Here is a 23,501-nt window from a genome sequence, read left to right on the forward strand (position 1 = left end):
AAGCCAGCAGGGTATAGTGATTAAAGAGTGGTGCTCTAATCTGAAGAACTGGATTTACTTTTTCGCTCCTCCACATGCAGCCAAGCTGGGTGATCTTACAGTTCTCTTAGAGCTCTCTCAGCCTCACCTTCCTCACAAGGTGTCTGTTGTGGGGAGAGGAGGGAAAAGGTATTTGTAAGCCACTTTGAGACTCCTTTGGGTAGTGAAAAGTGTGGAAGAGTAGGAAATCAAACCCAGTTCTCCAGATTAGAGTCTCCTACACTTAATCTCTACACCATCCTGCTTTGCGCCCCACTATTGGTAAAGGAGGGATATAAATGAATTAAAGAACTTATAAATAGAGCTGAAGATGGGAGACAGATAAAAGCTAGGAGAAGGAGATGATGAGGCAGGGAATAAGAAGAAGATATGGGGGTTGCCAGCAACAAGGGAAGTGAGAACATTATGGCTATTGGGGGATGCAGGGAACAGTGAGGTGCCCCCTCACAAATACTTAAGGGTTCCCTCCCATGCAAGTGGGCCTGGCCCAGTGGCCAGCACCATACAACTGGGCTCCTTTTTCCTAGGTAGAGGCTGATGGAGGGGATACCTTAAGACAGAGGGGCAGATAAAAGTAGGTTGGAAAACAAAGAATGAAACAGGGAAATGGGAGTTTTCAAGGGAGGACAAGGAGACATAGTGGAGTAAGGTAAAATTAGATTCCTTCCACAAGGTTGTAAATGTATTTTTAGTTTTAAATGTATTTATGTACTTTATGGTTTTATTGTTTATATTGTTGAAAGCTGCCCTGAGTTGTGGGTTACCACTTGTAAATAATCAGTAGGTTAGTAGCCTTTATGAACAAGGGAAAGAAACACACACACACACACACACACACACACACACACACACACACAAGAGATGTTCAGTGCTATCACAGTTATGCCCCCAAATCAATTAATTCAGCTACAACAATTAAGTATAAATACATACCTTTTGACACAATTATTTCACATCATCTCATTGCTAAAAATAAAAATCTTGCCCCAATTTCCATTATTTCAGGGTTTTAGTTAAAAAGACTATCTTCTGATCCTCTGAGTACAGTTCACTGAGCAGTAGACTAAGATATTTAAAATGAATTCCAAAATAAAACAGGAAAGAATTATATGTGCTAGCAATTCTCTTTTGTATACTATAGGGACCAACCGTCTGTGCATAAGGGGTTTTATTAAATCTCCCATATAAAAGAGTAGAGGGCAATACATTTAATGTTGTCAGTGTATTATAAGGTTTTTGAAAACATAAATAATACAAGTTTGAACTAGCAAGCAATTGGGACACCAACCTCTAACAATTGAATGACCAAACAGAGGTGCATAATTTATAGAAGAAGATATCTACTTCAGCTCAAACCTTTCTGAGCTGGAAATCCTCCCTGCCCTAATTAATGGTGAGGAAAATGAGCCTTACACGTGATACAGGATGAATTCTGACAGTGCATTCCAGGATCAAGCCTTAGTTCTGAAAAACTAGGGATGCACATAAACATATGGGTCATTTTGTCTTTTAAGATTGCATGACATGCATTTATTCCTCTTGGTCTTTTTCTGTTCTGTTTTCATCTATTTTAATAGGCAACACATTTCTATCTGCACCCTTTTTAAGGAAAAACCCACTTGATTTAGATAGCATTCTAAAGGATTATAGCTAGGCATGTACATACACACACACAATTGTACCATTTTGAATTCAGCTGAATTCAAAATCTACAAATACCCCTTCACCTTTTTAGATCCAGACAAAAGTGTTGAGACTTTTTGTGTATATGCTTCTGCCCCCCCCCCATTCTCAGCCAGCAGTATCTCTGTTGTTTGAGGGGGGGGAGAGCACCCACCAGTAAGATGATTATGACAGGGATCCTGCCCATTCCCTTTAAATCATCCAGGTGGGAGAAATTTAAAGGGAGCAAGAAGGGCCCCTTGTCATAATCTGCTGTTCGGTGCACTGGCTGTTCCTTTTAAATGCTTGCCCCACTTTTGCAGGCAGCTTTGCCTTTGAAGATGGAGCAAGCATTTAAAGGGAGCAGACAGCCCATGAAATAGCTGACTACAGGGGAAAGGGAAGGTGACTGTAAGCCACTTGGAGCCTCCTTCAGGTAGAGAAAAGTGGCATATAAGAACCAACTCTTCTTCTTCTTCTTCTCCCTTTAAATTCCTCCCCAGCTGGGTGGAGTTTAAAGGGAGTGGGTGATACACCTGTCATTATCAGCTGTTAAGTGCATGCTCACCCCCATCTTCTCAGACACTGCCTGAAAAAGCAGGTGGGTATGCATTTAAATGGGCCAAATCATAGCCAAATTGTGATTCAGCAATCCTGATTTGAACCATTCAAGGAATGAGCAGTTCAGCTTTAGTTCAGCTGAAAAAGTACCCAAATCATCATTGATTCAGGTATTTTTCAGCCCAAGCATATAGCCCTTACCCAAGGGATGCACCATATTATAAAGTTGAGACAAAGCATCCCCATTATAGAGGCACTTGTAGGTATAGGGAAGCATGAATTGGCACATGACTGAATTTTTCCTTCATTCACATGTAATATATATATATATTTACAAATCCGTAATACACATCCTAGTGCTAATTAGGAAGTGTTTTTGAGGTTACTTTGGAAGTTGCTCAGACAAAACAGTGGAAGCATTTTAAGAGAAGCAAAAGCAGACTGGTAGGAGTTACAAAGGAGTGTCAGCACATCTTTGCTTAATATCTGCAGGGAGCCACATCAACTGCTAAAGCAGGTGGTCCAGTGCACAGGCAACAAATTTGTCTCCTTTCCCTGCCAGCAGTTCCTGACTGGCCACCATGCACCAAATTCCTTTGTGCAGAAGTCCAATAGAGGGTTCAGGAACACCTGTGGTTGCTGGGGTTAGGAGCAGGAGGTGACATTAATAGACCAGCTCAGAACGACTGCTGGTGGCCACAAAGTAGAAGGGGATTGTGGGAAGGGTGCCTAGCTTACCTTTTAGTATGCTGCTGCCCCTGAGATAGGTCAGCCACAAAGTGTAGACTTTGCTTTCCTTGTTGTATGTTTTCCCCAAATGCTTGATCAATGTTGTGCTTATCACATTGACTCTTCCTCAAGTCCACATGCCAGGAAGTTGTCACACAATCCCATGCCATGCACCCTATGGTGGGATGACCTGCTGGAAGCATTTGTAGGAGGGGGGGCATGATTGGGTGCTGGGGAGGGGTGAGGACAGCACAAGGGAGGGTGATGATTGGGTGCACCCTTAGCTGCTATCCTGAGCTGCTAGGATTACTGTTGGCATGTGTGAAGTAGTGGGGTGATTATTACTTTCACTTTGGAAAAACAAAAGACAAACTGAGACTGTTGGTCAATTCTGTTTTTGACATTAGATGCTATTTTAAATATTAAATGTATTATTTTAGATTTGAAATCAATTCTAACAAACTGTTTTACCTGTCAGTGTTGTATAATATGATGTATACCAGCCTGAACTGGTTCGCTGATTCCCCCTCCACCTGAAGCTTGGGGGATTATAAAACCAGTCCGGGTCTATTGATCCCAGGTTCATAAGGAGTTTCTGTGATGAAGCAGTACGCCTTATGTTTTTTGGATTTTTAAGCATTTTCTAATGGGTTTTAATATTTTTAGGAATATTTGTATTTGATTTTGATGATGCTAGCCACCCCAAGACCATTGATGGTGTTGAGCAGCCTAAACAATCTTATAAATAAATATGAGTACTAATCTTTAACCGCTCCTAGTGGAGCGGATAAAATAATCCGTTAAGGGCACCAAAGGTGGGCCCTGTCCGTGATGAGGAAGGGTGCCCATAGGCCCCTTCCCCCGGAATGACAATCGGAGGGCCCAATCGGCAGGCGCAAAGCGCCTGCCCATTGGCCCCTCTGATTGTCAGTCCAACGGCAAGGGACCAATTGGCCCTTGCTGCTGGACTGACTAATCGGGAAGCGCGAAGCACGAAGCGCCTCCCAATCCGCGCCCCTTCCTCCTCACCCACAGCCGCCCGCCCACCGCCATTACTTCCCTCACCTCCGCAACGGTAGCTCGCTGCAACGCCGCGACCTTGCCGCCGCACCGCCTCTGCCTCACACCAACACTCAACATGGCCCCTGGTCACCCGCGCCGCAGCCAGGGCCCACGAGCCGCACCGCACAATGGCCACTTCGCCTCCGACGCTTGACACGGCCCCTGTTCTCCCTCGCCATGGCCGGGGCCCACGAGCTGCGCCGCGCCGCACAATGCCCGCTTCACCTCCAGCGCTCGACATGGCCCCTGGCCACCCGCGCCGTGAGCCACGCTGCCACACACAACAACCGCTTCGCCTCCGACATGGCAGGTCGCTGCCTTGCCGCAAAGCCGCCGGCCCAGCTCACCAGCCCAGCTCGTCAATGCTTGACGCTGGCCTAGCTCGCCCACGCAGTGGGGGGGGACGCGCTGCGCCACGTCCGCATTGGCCCCGGCAACTCCCGGCCCCTGGACATGCCGCCCGCCACCGCCCTGCCCCACGCCCGCACAGGCCCCGCTGATCCTGGAGCCCCGCTAGCGCCCGCTGCATTAAGACTGCAGCGGGCTTATTTACTAGTAAATAATAAATATACTGGTTACCTGCAATTATTTAATTTCTTTGTTTGAAATTATGAATATTTAATGCATTTTCTTATTCCTGTTCTGTGTTCACTGCCTTGAGACTTCACAGTGAAAGGTAATACATAAGCCGAATGAATGAATGAATGAATGAATGAATGAATGAATGAATGAATGAATGAATGAATGAATGAATGAATGAATGAATGAATGAATGAATGAATGAATGAATGAATGAATGCGGGAAAGGGGACAGTTCTTGCTCCCCAGAAGAGGAAGGGGCAAGGGGGAAAGGCATGTGTGAGGCAGGGGATGGTGGACTCATGCCTGTGTTGCCTATTTAAAGTGTGGTGTGCATCTCACTGCCCTCTTTCCTCTTCGGCTTGGGCAGCAAGTGGGCAGTTCCCAGCCACCCACCCTACAAAAAAATTAGGTTGACGTTTTGCCAGTTGGTCTGTTGGAATTGTTATGGTTGTTCATATGTTTATTAAAATGGCATGGACAGAGAGCGTGCTGGGGGAAGTTCTATCAGGGGTATTGAACCCATTGCCTCTGCAGCAGCAGCAGAGACTTCCCCATCCACTCATCAGCTGTCCCTCTCATGGGTCTGCCTCTTTGGCAGTGGTAGTAGGTCTCCTGCTTTTCTGGCCATGTACCTACTTTGCCAATTTTATAGTGCAGCAATTTTCACCTGCAACTTTCATTTGTTGTGGGTCAGCCCAGACTCAACAATAGGGAGAACTCCTCATAGGAGGAAGGTGCCAGCATAGTCAAACCAGAGGCATCAGAAGGCAACAAACAAGAGAAAGAGAAGGAGCACAAGCATGCCAAGATATATCGCATGAAGTCACCTCCATCCCCCAGCTCTGATCTAGCAGATAAAAGCCAACTGCCTATTTCCAGCCTTCCAGGATCACCTGCACCATTAGAAATGCAAAAGCACAGGCTTAGAGCAGAGCTTCAGGCTAAAAGAGAGGTGATCACTATATGGCTAGACATCAGTTATCTACTGAAAATGAACTGTTACAGCTGGCATCTACTTACTTTCATGATTCAAAGGTGTTTATTTTCAGTCATTTAGACCAGTATAGGCATCTGCTTACTAACATCTTGAGGTACACTGTGGGGGTATGGATGCAACATAGCTATATCCTGACGCTCCCTTGCCTCCAAACCTTGACCTCTTGGATTGAACTGCTATGCTTGATTGATTTTTGGACTACTGAACCTTGGATTGGAATGACTTTGTATCCTGTAATCTCTTTCAGCTTTGTTTGCTTGGAAGATCAGTGAGGATGCTATAACCCAATACCAGCACCTAGCCAGCTATTACATTACCCAAGAGTGGCTCCCTGCCTTCTCATTGCAAGCTTGCCTACATCAAGAGAACAGAACTCTCTCAGAGATTGCATACCTGCCTTACCACCTCTGAGTCCCCTTGCAAGGTTGAGTCCCCTTCATTTCCCTCCCTCCTCCCTGGCAGCTCAGCTGCTGCTGCAGCTATACTGGATAGGCTCCTGTAGGGAAGGCCACCTCTCAGTGGCTATGACAGCAGCTTCTCCCTGCCTGCCTGCCTGCCTGCCTGCCTGCCTGCCTGCCTGCCTGCCTGCCTGCCTGCCTGCCTGCCTGCCTGCCTGCCTGCCTGCAGTAAGAGGAGAGGTTGTCTGCAGCTGAATACCTAATATTCTTGTCCACCTTTACAAAATAATCATATTTTTCTGCTAATCTCCGAGGTGGAAATGTTACACCATTTGTTGAAAAATCTTACTAATATGCAAATGGCCCTGAACCACAGATTTAAGCATCAGCAAACCAAACCTAGCCAAACATTCACTATTAGAACATATGTGATAATAATGATGAAATTAATTTCTGTGATTTCAAAAGAAAACTTGAATAAATTGCATAAGGAAATTAGCAATGCAATGCATGGAAAACATAGACCACATTGTTATGTAACTAATATTTTAAATAAATATATTAAAGCAAAATCCACAAGATACATTTTATAACGTCAACCGGCTCATCATCCATCATACTGGCAATGAACTCTCAGCATGTTCTGCTTTTGATTATATAGGAATAAAACAAAGAGGTCAGTCTCTGCAAAAAAATTAAATTAAGTTAAATTGACTCAATTGTGACATCAAAACCAGCCACACTGAGAAGCTTCCAACAACATGTTGATCTACCAGGATATTCTGTTGCTGACTAAAATTTTACCAATTGATCAACAAAAGAAATATAAAAGGAGATTCTGATGAGAAATTGCTGGATTAGAATTTCTCAGTAGGTTAAATTACCTATGAGTTAAACAAATATATCTCCTTCTTTTGTTCTTGAGGTGTAAAATGTAACTAAATAAGCTGTTATCACATTGTCCTAGAACACCCCCGCTCAAAGAGATGCGACAACCAAGCACTAGGCAGCTAACATTTGACTAACTTTTAAAGGTGGGTTGCAATCTGAGAAGCAACCAATTCCAGTGTTTTGTGAAACGCCATCCTGGCTTCAAACATGGCCAGTGAACTTTGCTGGCTTTACTTGTTCCAGCAGGTGTCAGGCCCTCATCCAGCATGCCACATAGACAACTAAGGGTTTGGTTGATGCTGTTCAGCATAAAGTGCATTCCTTTTCAAACCTAGCCAAATCACCCTAGATATATTGAGCAACCACACTATTCCTACTATCCCTAGTAATGGTCTGACAGGTTCAAAGACCAGGGCCTTTTTTGCATGATGGAAAAGCTGATGAAAACTCAATGAAAACATTGTGGCTCTTCTGATCTCTGCACAGGAGCTGTGTTTTCCCTTTACCAATCTCTCTTGCAAAAACTGCCTTCACTTTAAGGTTTGTCTGGAGGGGTTTTTTTTGGGGGGGGGTTAGCCACTTTTGGGGCAGATAGAAGGCATGTGTTCCACTGAGGAACACCCCCCCCCCCCCATGACCTACTCATGTGAAAACAAACAGAACTATTTTACCGGGCTCCCCATTCCCTCTGAGGTAGGGTGCCAGTCTGAACAAAAAGAAAATATCTCTTCTGTTGTCACTGGGTAAGGAAGAGAGATTCCTGTGCTGGGGGAAGCTCCTTGGTTATGCAGATTAGTGACTGATTTAGAGAACAAATCATGAGTCACTAGGTTTCTAATAGAGTCTAGCAAGTGGAGTTGGCAAAACTACAGTGGGCAGGGCTATGCTAACGCAGCCTGGGTCTTAATTATTCCAAACAGAAATCATTGCAGCATAGTTTTTCAACAGACTATATTCAATGCAGAACAATGATTGTAGTATAATAAAGCGGTATAAACTGGTTGTTTTTAAAATTGTTTTATTTGGCTCTGTGCAAAATACCTCCAGGCAGAGTTATACTACCCTGCAGAAACAACATGGAGCTATCCTGACATCAGGATAGCCCTTCAATGGTTGACCTCTCATTTGGGGGTTGTGAATGGTTGACCTCTCATTTGGGGGTTATTCATGGAGGGTGGTATATAAGTATAATTAATTAATTAATTAATTAACATAGCTGTCAACTCCCATGAAGAGTGCCACAAGGAGCAGTTCTCTCTCCAGTCCTATTTAATATCTTTATGATCCCTCTTGCACATTGGACTGGGATGTCATCAATATGCTTATAACACCCATCTCTTACTCCTGATAGATGGCCACCCTGATTCACCCCCAGACTCATTAGCCAGATGTCTGGAAGCAGTGACGGGATGACTCACAAAGAGCTGTCTGAAACTCAATCCTTCAAAGAAGGAGGTCCTGTGGTTTGGTAGGAAGTTTGGTAGGAAGTGTCCTGGCAAGGGAGTGTGACTGCCTAACCTCGATGGGATGCTACTACTAGTAACACATTCATCCAGGAATCTGGGTATGCTTTGATTCCTCCTTCTCCATGGTAGAACAGGTCACAGGAGTAGCATGTCTGGTATTCTTCCACATGCACCAAAATAAGCTACTAGTGCCCTACCTGGCCCCAGAAAACCTAACCACAGTAATCTGTGCAACGGTCACCTGTAGACCAGATTTCTGCAACTTGCTCTGATCTGATGGGCCTTATCCCTGATCTGGAAGTGTCAACTGGTACAGAATGCAGCAGCCAGGATTCTCACGGGAACACCTTAGATGGCCCACATCTGGCCCATGCTCCAATAACTGCATTGATTACCATTGAATTAAAGTGACCAGATTGTCCCACTTTTGAAGGGACATCTGGGGTACCTGGTAAATTGTACTTATGTTGAAATTAAATATATACTAGATTGAAAGCCCATTTTAAAGAGCAATAAAATGGGCTTGAGGAACAGCGCGGCGATCCCAAAAGGCTTCTGGTGGGGAGGCAGGCGGAAGAGGAGCATGGGGCGTGCTGGAGGCACAGTGGGCCTCGGGGAGTCTATCACCTGGGCGAGGGCAGCGGGGGCCATGTGCGAGGTTGCTGGCTGGGCACAGCGGTGTTCTGGAAGTTTGGAGGGCGGCGTCTGTGGTGGGTGTCATCAGATCCATCAGCAAAACAGCCCAGCAGTGCTGCACCTTAGTCCCCTGTTCTCTAGATAAGTACTGAAGGCTCTGAGACTTCCTCTGCCAGTTATTTTAACACTCTTGGATGTAATTCATCAAGCCCTGGAGATTTAATTTCATTTAGAGTAGCCAAATATTTCTGTACAAGCTTGGTGTAGTGGTTAGGAGTGTGGACTTCTAATCTGGCGGGTTTGATTCCGTGCTCCCCCACATGCAACCAGCTGGGTGACCTTGGGCTCGCCACAGCACTGATAAAGCTGTTCTGATCAAGCTGTAATATCAGGGCTCTCTCAGCCTCACCTACCTACCTACCTACCTCACAGGGTGTCTGTTGTAGGGAGAGGAAAGGGAAAGTGAATGTAAGCCGCTTTGAGACTCCTCCTGGTAGAGAAAAGCGGCATATAAGAACCAACTCTTCTTCATCATCATCATTTCTATTTTTATCACTTTTCCATTGTTCATATTCTCCCAGTTTAATATATTTTTCTTTATGAGAAAATACTGAAAGAAGGTATTAAACAGTTCTGTTTTGCCACCATCTCCTGCGGTGTGTGTGAACATGATCTTGGGGTACTTGTGGACTGTAAGCTAAATATGAACAGGCAGTGTGACGTGGTAGTAAAAAAGGTGAATGCAGTTTTCAGCTATATCAGCAGAGGCATCACACTGAAATCACAAGAAGTCATAAGCCTGCTGCATGCTGCTTTAGTCAGACTACACTTGGAGCACTGTGTGCAGTTCTGGCAGCCTCACTTCAAAAAAGATGTGGACAAAATCAGAGGTTGCAGAAGAGAGTGATGAGGATGGGGCCTGGGGACTAAGCTTATGAGAAAAGGCTGGGGGACTTGGGCATGTTCAGCCTGGTATTCTGCATGGAGCCAAATAAAACAGTTTTAAAAACAACCAGTTTAGACCACTTTATTATATTACAATTGTTGTTCTGCATTGCATATAGTCTGTTGAAAAACTACGTTGTAATGCTCTCTGCATGAAACAATTCATAGCCTTGCCCCCTGTAGTTTTGCCAACTCCGCTTTGTTCTCTAATGCAGTCACTAATCTGCATAACTAAAGAGCCTCTCTTCATGGCTAATAGAAAATCTCAGGCAGGCAGGAGAGATTTGAATCGGTGAAAAGCATCTTTCAGAAACAACACTTAAAAGACGCTTAAAGCACCGAAGAGGCAGTTCACCATGCAGAGCAAAATCAGTTTTGTGGAGTAAATTCACTCTTCTGTGCAGAGATCAGAAAAACAACGATGTATTTAGTGAGTTTTCATCAGCTTATCCATCATGCAGAAGAGGCCCAGGAAGAGAAGGTAAAGGGGACATTCAGCACCTGCCACTTGGAGGAGGCAGAGAGCAGTTCCTGTCAGCAACAGAAAATGAGACCCACAGAATGGGTTTAAATAACATGCCCAACGATACTGGCTAGATATCAGGATACTGTTTCACAGTCAGAATAGGTCAACAGTGGAATAGGCTACCTGGTTAGTCCCCTTTCCACAAAGGAATTCTCCAAAACTTGGATAGATCTAGAATTGCAGAATACCATCTACTAGTCAAATATCTGTGACAAATAATAATAAGTGGAAGGGCTTCCAATCAAAGGTACAACCAGTTCTATATCAAGCATGCATATAATGGACTTTATTTTTTTTCCTGTTTCCAAACAACTAGAGAGAAAAAATGCCCCAAACTTTTCTATAGCTTTCTTAAGTGCCCACATACCGTAGACTGGTTATATGTTTTGTGTAACCTTTTGGCTTTCTAAGTCATCGCAGATAGCTAATCTCAGCTAGAATATCATATGCATGTCTTAATTCTGGACAGGACAACTAAAGCTAATGCACTAGTTATCACTGTAAAATAATTATAGTTATTTTCTGTTGCTCTTGGAAGTTGAAGAAATTTTGCATTTCCTTTTTTGTTTTAATGCAAGGAAGCACATGACAGCTTTTCCAGGTTACCTTTCAAAAGAATAAAGTCACGACTGAGCTTCAGATGCCATGGAAACTGAAAAGCGTGGATTATCAAGCAGGACAATATTAAGTGGTATTTAATAGCAAGACCAACCTTCCTTGTCAAATGCTCAAGTTAGTGCTCTTTGATGGTTAGCATCCCAGCAATGAAACCTTTTTGCACTGAACCATTTTTCATTTTGACAACCCACCACTACGACTACCCAGTCTTGCCTTGCGGGAACTGACAGCAGAGTATTTTTGTGGCAGAAATATGACTGTGTGCTTGGTTTTAGGCCCGGAGGGTAGACATTTTTATTCCACTCCTTTCAGAGCACAATGGCATTCCGAGCAGTAGGTGTCCTGAGTCACTGGCTGGCTAATGTATTCAGTAAGGTCTGCTGTCTAGTCATAACAATAGTTGGAGTGGGGAGTAGGTAGGAGGAATCCCTGGCTTTAGAGGATTGTTTAGCTTAAATTTGACCTTCAAAATACATCTTAATGGAGATATGCGGTGGGAGGAGAAAGTGGTTGAATGAGCAAGTTAGGCAGACATTTCTCTACTGCATTGGGGTGGGGGAGTAATGTTTTGGGAAAGACCTTTAAATCTTCCCTGACATTGTCTTACTGGTGCTAGTTAAAATATACACACATCTGGTAATGGAATTAGCATAATGATGAGTGCAAAGGCAGGAAATGAAGATGCTTTAATGGAATTTTTCTCTTCACAGTTATAAATTAAAAACTAATAATACATAGAAGAGTTGATTTCTATGCACTACCTAAAGGAGTCTTAAAGTGGCTTGCAATCACCTTCCCTTCTTCCCACAACAGACCCCCTGTGAGGAAGGTGAGGCTGAGAGAGCTCTAAGAGAAATATGAATGACCCAAGGTCACCCAGCTAGCTTGCTGTGGAGGAGTGGGAAGTCAAACCCAGTTGTCCAGATTAGAGTCTGCCACTCTTAACCACGACCCCACATTGACTCTCCTAAATTCTAATGTTAAAGACAATCTTGTCTCAGCAAATCTTTACACTTGCAAAAGACTGCCTGTAACAATTGCCTGTTTATATTGCTCAGTGACTGAAACTGAAGGCCATGAAAGCTGTTGACATCTTTTGTTTCATTTTTTAAAAGACTATTTCTAGAAGCTGATTTCGGGAACTCTGTATATGCCCCTAGGGATTATTTTATTTCTGTACTAGAGGCAAACTCCATTGCACCCAGGAATACAATGGGCACTAGCACATAACTTGTGAGGTTCTGACCCTCCCCCCCTCACCACTCCCTGCTTGATCTAGAGATCCAGTGTGGTGAAGGGATTAAAGAGGAGCAGACTCTAATCTCAAGAGCTCCGATTGCAAACTTTAGAGAAAAAGAACAGAGGAGATGGAGATAGTTCTGTCTTTTGGGGAAAACATATCCAAAGAATTCCAAAGTGGGTGTTTGCTTTGTTTTTGTGTAAAATCATTCTCATGCAGTCACTGCAAAACAGCAGCAAGGTGCACATCACACTCTTCAGATGTGATATCAAATATCAAATTATCGTTGCTTACATTCAGAACCCCTGTAAGTCCAGCCAAAACTTCACAGATGGCATTTTGAAATATTTCTGCTGCTGAAGAGATACCAAAGTCGAGGCACTTGTAGAGGCCAATTCCAACATGTGATGAAAAAATTGTGATATCTGAATTCTGGATGAAACTCCAGCTGATGGTAACCAGAACTGAAGTCAAGTTTATAAAATAATTGTGCAACATTCAGATCTGCAGTGACATCATCTACAGTCGGAGCCATGTATCTCTCCTGTTCAAAAGCTCAGGTAGGTGGGCTATCCACACACATTTGTATTTTGCCTGGCTGTTTTTTTGTGTTTTTTACCACAGCTATTGGTAACCAAGGTAGAGAGTCTTCTACACACACAAAGTTATCAAGTTGTTCCAGATGTGAAAGCTCTTATTCAACTATTTTTCTCATATGGAATGTAATACTTTTGTGAGGAAAAGTTAGTGGCTGAACAGTATCATCAATGTAGAGTTTACTTGTTTGCCACAAAGCTTGCAGTTCCTTGAAATCGGGCTCTATGTGGTTAGAGGCTTTGAGAGAGTCCATTATACAGCTGTGATAATTTTGATTAACCCCAGGACATTAGCCATATCATAACTAGTCTATCAGTGCCACTGGCTACTACATACACTGGGCATGTATCACATAAATCCTTTTGAAAATCCTAGATGGGGTTTGCAGTAGTAATTTCTGAGGAATTTGATTTTAAGGATTCTGAGGCATCATATTGACTGACACTCCAGTGGCAATTAGGACTTCAGTTCTGTGCCCTTCTTTGAAGATATGACAATCGGGCATGCCATGTTTATGGAAATAGTGGTGTTTAGAGTTCTAAAAACACTCTAAACACATATAGAATCATAGAATCATAGATTTGGACAGGACCTCATGGGTCATCAAGTCTGCACTATGCACTATGCTGGGCACTCACATCCCAATCACTCATCTACTGTAACCACCTCCTGAGGAAGCCTGTTCCACTGAGAAACCGCTCTAACTGTCAGGAACTTCTTCCGGATGTTTAGATAGAATTTCTTTTGAATCAATATAATACCATTCGTTCTGGCCTGTCCCTCTGGGGCAAGAGAGAACAATTCTGCTCCATCCTCCATTGTTGTTGTTAGGTGCAAGGTCGTGTCCAACCCATCGCGACCCCATGGACAATGATCCTCCAGGCCTTCCTGTCCTCTACCAATCCCCATAGTCCATTTAGGTTTGCACCTACTGCTTCAGTGACTCCATCCAGCCACCTTATTCTCTGTTGTCCCCTTCTTCTTTTGCCCTCAATCCCTCCCAGCATTAGGCACTTCTCTAGGGAGTCCTTCCTTCTCATGAGGTGGCCAAAGTATTTGAGTTTCATCTTCAGGATCTGGCCTTCTAAGGAGTAGTCAGGGCTGATCTCCTCTAGGACTGACCGGTTTGTTCACCTTGCAATCCAAGGGACTCACAAGAGTCTTCTCCAGCACCAGAGTTCAAAAGCCTCAATTCTTTGACGCTTGGCCTTCCTTATGGTCCAACTTTCACAGCCATACTTTGCAACTGGAAAGACCATAAGGTAAAGGTAAAGGTATCCCCTGTGCAAGCACCGAGTCATGTCTGACCCTTGGGGTGACGCCCTCCAGCGTTTTCTTGGCAGACTCAATACAGGGTGGTTTGCCAGTGCCTTCCCCAGTCATGACCGTTTACCCCCCAGCAAGCTGGGTACTCATTTTACCGACCTCGGAAGGATGGAAGGCTGAGTCAACCTTGAGCCGGCTGCTGGGATCGAACTCCCAGCCTCATGGGCAAAGCTTTCAGACGGCTGCCTTACCACTCTGCACCACAAGAGGCTCTTCCTCACAAGAGGAAAGACCATAGCCTTGACTAAACGCACATTTGTTGGCAGGGTGATGTCTCTGCTTTTTAGGATGCTGTCTAAATTTGCCATAGCTTTCCTCCCCAGGAGCAAGAATCTTTTAATTTCTTTGCTGCAGTCCCCATCTGCAGTGATCTTGGAGCCCAGGAAAATAAAATCTGTCACTACCTCCATTTCTTCCCCATCTATTTGCCAGGAATTGAGAGGGCCGGATGCCATGATCTTTGTTTTCTTGATGTTGAGTTTCAAGCCAACTTTTGCACACTCCTCCTTCACCCGTATCAATAGGCTCTTTAGTTCCTCTTTCCTTTCTGCCATTAGAGTGGTATCATCTGCATATCTGAGGTTGTTGATATTTCTTCCTGCAATCTTGATCCCAATTTTGACTCATCTAACCCCGCCTTTCTCATGATGTGCTCCGCATACAAGTTAAACAGGCAAGGCAACAGCATACAGCCTTGCCGAACTCCTTTCTCAATTTTGAACCAATCAGTGATTCCATGCTCGGTTCTCACTGTTGCTTCTTGACTTGCATATAGGTTTCTCAAGAGACAAATAAGAACTTGCCACAATTTGTTCTGCTCCATACAATCAAAGGCTTTAGCATAGTCAATGAAGCAGAAGTAGATGTTCTTCTGGAACTCCCTAGCTTTCTCCATGATCCAGCGTATGTTGGCAATTTGATCTGAAGTTCCTCTGCCTCTTTGAAATTCTGCCTGTACTTCTGGAAGTTCTCGGTCCACATATTGCTGGAGCCTAGCTTGTAGGATTTTGACCTTAACTTTGCTAGCATGAGAAATGAGTGCAATGGTGCGGTAGTTTGAACATTCTTTGGCATTGCTCTTCTTTGGGATTGGAATGAAAACTGACCTTTTCCAATCCTGTGGCCATTGTTGAGTTTTCCAAATTTGCTAGCATATTGAGTGTAGTATTTTTACTGCGTCGTCTTTTAAGATTTTGAATAGTTCAATTGGAATGCTGTCACCACCACTAGCTTTATTGTTGCTCAGACTTCCTAAGGCCCATTTGACTTCACATTCCAGGATGTCTGGCTCCAAGTCAGTAACTACCCCATCGTGGTTATTCCATCCTCCACAGGGCACCCTTTTAAATACTTGAAGATGGCTATCAGATCCCCTCTCAGTCATCTCCTCTCTAGGCTAAACAGACCAAGCTCTCCCAACCTTTCTTCATGCTTTGGGGTGATCCTGCGTTGAGCAGGGGGTTGGACTAGATGGCCTGTATGGCCCCTACCAATTCTATGATTCTATGTTTCCATGATTCTGTGATTCCTATGTCTTGGTCTCCAAACCCCTCACCGTCTTTGTTGCCCTCCTCTGGACATGCTCCAGTTTGTCTACCTCCCTCTTCAACTGGGGTACCCAAAACTGAACACAGTACTCCAAGTGAGGCTGAACCATGATCTCATTTTTTCTGGAAGATCAACTTGAAAAGACTTTGCTTGATTTGTATCATGATAGTACATATTTGGGGCATACTTTGGTGATCTGCAGGCCCTTGCATTCATTTTCTGCAGCTGTGACAAACAGCACTTTTGGCAGGGCAAGAGCTCCTTGTGGATAGTATCCACCACAATGGTTCATGCCTTCACCCTGGAGAAAACTAGGGCAGTCTAAAACAGTAGCTGGAGTAAATGAACAGTCATCAAAACACCACAGTTGCCACCAAATTGTCCTGGGTCTGATACAACATTATTACCCAAACTAGTAAAAAAAGCCCATTTTATCCTTGAATAAAATGGGTGCTAGCAAACGCTGGGCGGGGAAGCCTTTGGAGGGCGAAGGCTTCCCGGGGCTGGGCTCTGCGCAGGCAGGCGTCGCCGATGTGGGGAGAAGGCCGCAGGGTAGGTGGGCAGCCATGCGGCTCAGTGCAGCCACGGCTCGGGAAGGCTGGTATGGGGGTGGGAGAAGGGCGGGCGGTCATCCGGGCAGCTTACCAGAGCTGCTTGCGAGATGCACCATGTAGGAGACGCGGCGGCGGGGACGCAGGCCGGCTGGGGCTGGTGTCCGAGGGTTGGGGCGACGGCGAGTGCGAGCAGGCATGCGCGGTAGTCCGCGCATGGCCGTTTCAGTCCAGCGCCATGGTGGAGGTGGCGCAGGGCACGCTGGGTAGGCGAGGCGCGGCCTAGGCAAGGGGAGAAAAGGGCCAGGGAAGCGGAGGACGGCGTCAAGGTGAGTTGGGTCATAGCGACGGAACTGGGAAAGGGACGTTGGGGGTGGGGCCGGGAGGGTGGCGGCTCAAGAAGCGGCTGGCGGGGATCGTGTGATCGAGGGGGGAGGGGGGCGGTGGGAAGGGGTCGGAGGATCGAGCAGAGAGAGGGACAGGGCAGCGCGCGGGAATTAAGGTCACCTTAGGCGTCATTGAGGGCGGTCGTCGGCGGCGGGGCGTCCTCGGGTCGTTGTGAGGTCCTGTCCGGCCATGTTGGATCGCGGGAAGGTGTCTGGGCGCTCCAGCGTCGCTGTGGATGGTAGTCCCCGCCAGCTGCGCTGCGCGCGGCTGGCAGGGGCTCCCTGTCCGGCGGCCTGATGCGTTGAGAGGTGCTTCGCGCCTCTCAACGCGTCAGTCCGCCGGACAGGGAGTCCCCGCCAGGCTCAGCTTCTCTTCTTTCAGGCAGGAGGCGGGTAGGGAGGCCCCGGCAGCCGCGCTCTGCACGACTGCCGGGGGCTCCCTCGGGCGGCGGCCTGACGCGGCGAGAGGCGCTTCGCGCCTCTCGCCGCATCAGGCCGGGAGCAACTGGCGGCCATGTTGGATCGCGGGAGGGTCTCCGTCAGTCCGCCGTACAGGGAGTCGGCGCCAGGCTCAGCTCCTCTTCATTCATCCGGGAGGCAGGTAGGGAGGCCTCGTGGTTTCCTCGGGCGGCGGCCTGACGCGGCGAGAGGCGCTTCGCGCCTCTCGCCGCGTCAGGCCGGGAGCAACTGCGAGCTTGCAGTTGCTGGGGCTGGGAATCAGAGGGACCAATCGTCAGGCGCTTCGCGCCTGCCGATTGCTCCCTCCGATTGTCTGTCATGAGGAAGGGTCCAATCCGGACCCTTCCTCATCCCGGACTCATCCCGCCCCAGAAGGGCTTACTGTTTTATTTAGTCCGTGGCGCCCGCGGCGCCACGGGCGGTGTACAGATGGCTCTGTGTACAGCTCATATATATTGTACTGAATTCTTAAACAAAAAACAAAAGAAACACTGTGAAGGAGATTCTAGGCAGAAAGTCACTTGCTTGCATGTGTGAAAACCAGGGCTAGTTTAGGCCTGCTTATGCCCTAAGCACAGCCGAACCATGGTGCCCCTCGGCCCTTCCATTGTTTAACTGACAAAACATGAAGACTCAGTCAGTGCTCATGTCTTCTGCTTAGTATGAATGCAGACTATATTGTACGGAAGCCTTAATTACTGGCTTTTTCGATTTCTCATAAAGAAAATGAATTTTCACTCTATTTATTTATTCCACATTTAGTTCTCTAACTGGTTTCCTCCTCTTCCACTGCAAATAATTCCCACATGAGCAAGTAGTCATGTCTTTCAGCTAAGAACTCATAAAGCATCAAAGGCAGGAATGTTGAACATCTTTACCATCCAACACACCTACAGCTTGCTGTTAACAGGTTCTGTTAGCAGATCTGTGTAAATTAGAGTCTTTTGCCTTGATGGATGAAGGCTTTGTGTTGAGAGATGGCTTGATAGAAAATGATGCGATTCCTGGAAGGCAGCTGAAAGGCTCTCTCCAATTGGCAGAAGGATGAATAGCCAAGTGATCAAAGCTAGGAATAAGGTAAAAGATAAGGATGCAACAGACATGACAGGACTGAGAATCTTAAAGGGGAACTGCTCTATTTTCTTGACAGAGAATATCAAATATCATTTGAAGGAAAGAGGAGGTAGGAAATAAAGGATTTATGAATGTCATAATAGTAAATATTTCTAATTACTTGGAAACTACTGATCCAAAGAAGGATTATTCACACACTGTGTACTGTGATCAGACTACTGCCATGAATACAAACTATAAAAATACCTAACTTTGATGGATGTTCAGTTCTTGATCATAAAATGAACTGAAAGGAAGCGCATGTTAAAATAACTTCCAATGATGTTTTGGACTGACAAAGCTGATGAAAGCTTAGACAATGATATTCTGATCAAATAATTCAATATCTGCTCTTATATAGTGCTGATGTTGCCCCTCACTCCAAGCCCTCAACCATCCATAGCTTCTGACTGTGCACCAAAGGACTGAAGAAAACCCTGAAGATGGTGGAAGGAACTCAGTGGGCAGGGGCTTCACATAAGGGTGGTGTAACAGTGGAAGGTTTGACATGCAGAAGTGGCCCAGGGGAACTGATTCTGTTTAAGAAGAGTGGGACACGGACACACATCGTATGAAAACCCTGGGGCAAAAGTACTCTCAAAGTAGAATGACTGTATGCTGGCCCCAGATGGTTGTAAAAACAATTGAGTGGATAAAAATAATCTGAAACACATCCAAACAGAAAGCAGTGTGATCTGTAGAACTGGGGGGCGGGGAGTGGGGGGGTGGTGGTGGAGGAGAATGCACTCTTGAGCAAAGGACTAGTACATAATTGGCCCAGGAAGGAACTGAGAGAAAAGAAGTTGTTGTCACTGCAGCTCTGGACCCCAAAACATACTATTACACTGTGATTTTGTTTGAAACTATGCTGCCTCCTTATTTTGACGCCTAGAATTAAGGACACAGCAGCAACTGACAATTTCTTCTGCACTTTTTACATGGCATGCAAATAGTAAATAATTTACAGATGTATAGCGTCAAAGGATTATTAGTATTTGGAGAGAACTGCTAGATATGTTACCTGTTTATCTATTTCAGTTATATCTTAACCGCAGGAAGAGGGAGATTTTCCTTGGCATGAAGCCTTATCAATTGCTATTGTTTGCTAAAGCAAAAGAATAAAAACAACAGTTAATTAGTCTTATAATGACTCCTTTTTGAAAAACTCCTTACCTTATATTTTAAATAAAACCTGATGATGCAAAGTATACCTTGGCTTCTTGCACTGTAACCAACCACCTCTCTGTGGAAAAGACTTTTTTATGGCTACATATTAAAAGTAAACCAGCTAGTGCCAGATTTGGATAAAAGGCTATTTATTTTTGACCAATTTGATAGCTGCAGTTTTCAGTAATTGAATTTTCTGTGGTCAGAGAAGCAGTAATCTTAGAAACCAAATAAATATTTTTCAATAAAATGGAACATTGAGAAACCCTATAATAATGTCAAAAATGTAGCCACTTAGAGATGGATAAATATTTTAAGAAATTTACATTTCATCCAATGCTTTAGGGCTATCACTTCTTTGGAAATTTACAGCAGCGCAAATTTGGGGATGGCCTAGGGGTGCAATGGAAGTGCAGCATTTTAGTAAAACACCAGACAATGAAACTTTGGATGTCTGTTATCTCTACACTGGAATAGCATTTAATTCCTCCCACCCAAGATATATTCACTGAACACTAACCAATGAGGATGCACTTACATATTATGTTTCTATATTTACAACTGGATCCATTTGTTTTAACTGGACATGCTTCAGTTTGTCTACATCCTTCTTCAATTGTGGTACCCAAAACTAAACACAGTACTGTAAACGAGGTCTAACCAGAACAGAGTAAAGCCGTATCATCACCTCGTGTGATCTGGACACTACTTTTGATACAGTCCAAAATCCCATTTACCTTTTTTAGCCACCGAGTCACACTGCTGACTCATGTTCAGTGTACTAAGACATCTTGATCCTTTTCACACATACTACCCCTCTGCCATCCTATAATAATGCATCTGATTTTTCCTACTTAAATGCAGAACTTTACATTTATCGCTGCTGAAATTCATTTTAGCCCAGTTTTCCAGCCTGTCAAGGTTATCCTGCATCCTGATTCAATCTCCTGCTATGTTTGCTATCTTTCCCAGTTTAGTATCATCTGCAAATAACGGGAGCTAGGAATACCAATTGCTTTGTGTAAGGTCCATCAAAATAAGAGCATACAAAAGTTCAATAAAGATGCAGATCAGATTACTTACCTTGGCCCTGAAATGGTACCCTCCAGAATGGAATGATGGTCTCCAAAAGTAGAATGACAATCCCTGGGCCTGAATAAAATGCTCTGAGATTGAGATTACAGCCCATCGAGTGGAATTATGGCCTCTGGAACTGAAATCAGTGCTCTGAGGCTGCCATTCTGGCTTCAGAGCATTTTATATGGTCCTAGGATTGTCAGTCCACTTTCATTCCAATTGCTGAAAATGTATTCTACTCTCAGGCACTGTAATTCCACTGTGGGAGGCTGTCATTCTATACCCAGGATAACCCCTCCAGTCCCAGGGACTGTCATTCCACTCTGGGAACTGTCATTGTAGGTCCAGGGCAGGTGTTCTCTACATCCTTTCCATATTTTCATTGCAACTTTTTGTGTGCTAAAATGTATTCCAGTGGGAGCCATACAAGTCCATGGCATTCCTGGCTCCTATGGTATCCAATAGGCCTTCAAATGGCAGGTCTCTCCCATTGTTCCCAATAGGCATCCCTGTCATTCATTTTAGGACATACCTTTCTTTTCAGATCTCCCCTGCCCCATTCCCTCCCATTGATCTGCCATTATTTTGTCAGGGTAAACTTCAGGGAGCTGGAGAAGAGGAGTTGATTTTTGGTACCCCACTTCTTACTACCAAAAGGAGTATCAAAGCAGCTTACAGTCAGCTACCCTTTCTCTCCCCACATCAGACACCCTGTGATGTAGATAAGGATGACAGAGTACACTGTACTGGCCTTGATAGACCAGTTATAGTCTGAGTCAGTAGAAGGTAGCTTCGTGTAGGTTCATGCTATACTTCATACTCATTCAGCTTTCCTCCCAATCTTGGCACATTGAATTTTACTGGGCTTTTCTTCCTCCCATTTTCCTGTCCATGCAGAGCTAGTTAGACAAGCAGAGATGTGGGCCTCATCTAGGAGGGCTCTGGGAGAGGTCAATTGCACAAAGAACTGCAGACAGGAGAGTGGTTTGGCTGGGAGCTTATGGATGATCTTCCTGGTCTTTGTGTCACAGATGGAGTTCACACTATGACCTGTTCTCTGATGCTTCTTAACACAGACCTTCATGGACCTCTGCCCTCTGGCTGCCTGTCATGGAAGTCTAGGGCTGAAATGGCTTCTGTGTAAGATAGATTCCCCCCCCCGCCGCCCCACTTAATTTCTGCTTATCTAGACAAGCTCTAGAGTACCCCTTGATTGCTCCCCTCCCTCCTGCAGTTCTCTGGAAGTTCCCCTCAGATGCCCCAGTAGAATGTTGAGGTCAAAAACTAGATGGAACATGGAGGCTGAAGTCATGAGAATGCCAACTGGCTGTATGTGGAGGAATGGGGAATCAATTAGGTTATCCAGGTTATTATTATTTGTGAGATATTTATTTCATCCCTCTCTAAGACAGTCTCAGGGTGGCTTGTATCAGGATATAAATACAAGCAAAGACAAAACATCTAAGACAACTATATACTAAAACCAACATTTTAACATTACTGTGGTCGCTCTGTACCAAACACAACATTACCTACCAAGCCAGGAATACCAATTATGATGACACATTGTATAACCTGGCTCAATAGGGGGGGCTTACAATCTGGACAAAACCCCAGATGCAGGGCGGGCAGGGGTCCTAATATTGAAGTTAGAGGTGTGATCCTGAGCTCAACTAAATACTTGTTGGAAGAGACTCTTGAGAACTTTGCAGGTCCTCTGGAACTTTGATAGCTCATTGAGGGGCCATGTCTCCACTGGCAGCTCATTCCACCAGGCAGGAGAAAGGGCTAAAATGGGCAAGGACAGGCACTCCTCTTTAGTGCCAGGGATTGTCAGCAGATTGGAGTCTGCTAAATGGAGGGCTTTTCAAGGGACGTATATGAAGAGGTGTTCCCTTAGGTACGCAGGTCCTAGACCTTGAAGGCCTTGGTTACCACCAACACCAATCACTCTTAACCAATACATCAAGCTGGGTTTTTTCCAGCCAAATGGCCCTAAATATACTGCAGATTGGATGCTACCTGTCCTCTAAAGAATATCCAAGTTTCAAGCAAATTGGACTTAGATTTTGAATTCTACAGGCCTCTGAACAAACTTTCTGAAAGCTTCCTGAAAAAAAGTGATCCACCTCCACAAAAGATCACATGAAAGAGAACAGCTGCTCTCTGCAGCTTGTCTCCCAAAATGGCTGCTTGGGGTGCTCTGTGCTCCTTCCTCAAAAGGATATGGTTGGAAGGGAGGTAAGCCATTGCCCAGGAAATCAGTGGAGTACTACAAAGAGCTGTGTAGGCAATACAATGTGAACTTCTCAAAAAGGTCAGGATAAGTCTCTTGCACTGCTTTATGTAATCTTTTAATGTCTGCCAGTGCATCACAATAGAAAGGGCAAGCGCAAGAGTAGAGCAGACAATCCAGTTTTGAATATGTCTTCTTCAGTGCAGTTTCATTAGACATTCAGGAGTCAAACACCATTTTTAAACAGTTCCCTGTCTTCTGGGACTTCTCTTGGCAGCAGCTTTGAGCAGGTCCCCCCCCCCACCCGACCTCTTTTCCAGGATCAGTGGAGGACAGAAAACCCAGGTGTGGCCAGTTGTCCCAGTGCAAAATCACTGGATTGCCATTTCCCGCAAGTTTTCACAATTCCTGTTCTCGTAAGAATACTAATCTAGGACACTAGCATTGATACCACATCTGGACATTTTAGTTGGGGGGGGGCATGAGGAGAATTGTACTGTTTTTAAATTTTGACTTTGTATAATTTTGCTGCTGTTACTCACCCTGATTGACATGGAAGGTTTGGATATAAATAAATAATATTATTATATTATGAATCATGACTCTTAAATTGACACTGCAGCTCTGATGTGCAATCAAATATATTTTAATTTATAACACTGGAGGATGCCCCATTGAGATTAACGGTA

General features: G+C 44.9%; 1 long non-coding RNA gene across 2 annotated transcripts in view; it reads right to left on the reverse strand.

Moving 5' to 3' along the window:
• LOC143831338 (uncharacterized) overlaps positions 1-19,439 on the reverse strand; it is a 33,929-nt gene extending 14,490 nt beyond the window's left edge. For both annotated transcript variants that reach the window (XR_013228833.1, XR_013228832.1), the window contains exon 1: positions 19,354-19,439. This is a non-coding gene — a long non-coding RNA (uncharacterized LOC143831338). The remainder of the gene's footprint in view (positions 1-19,353) is intronic.
• Between the last annotated feature and the right edge of the window lie 4,062 nt (positions 19,440-23,501).

This window comes from Paroedura picta, chromosome 3 (assembly GCF_049243985.1).
Source record: "Paroedura picta isolate Pp20150507F chromosome 3, Ppicta_v3.0, whole genome shotgun sequence".
NCBI lineage: Eukaryota > Metazoa > Chordata > Lepidosauria > Squamata > Gekkonidae > Paroedura > Paroedura picta.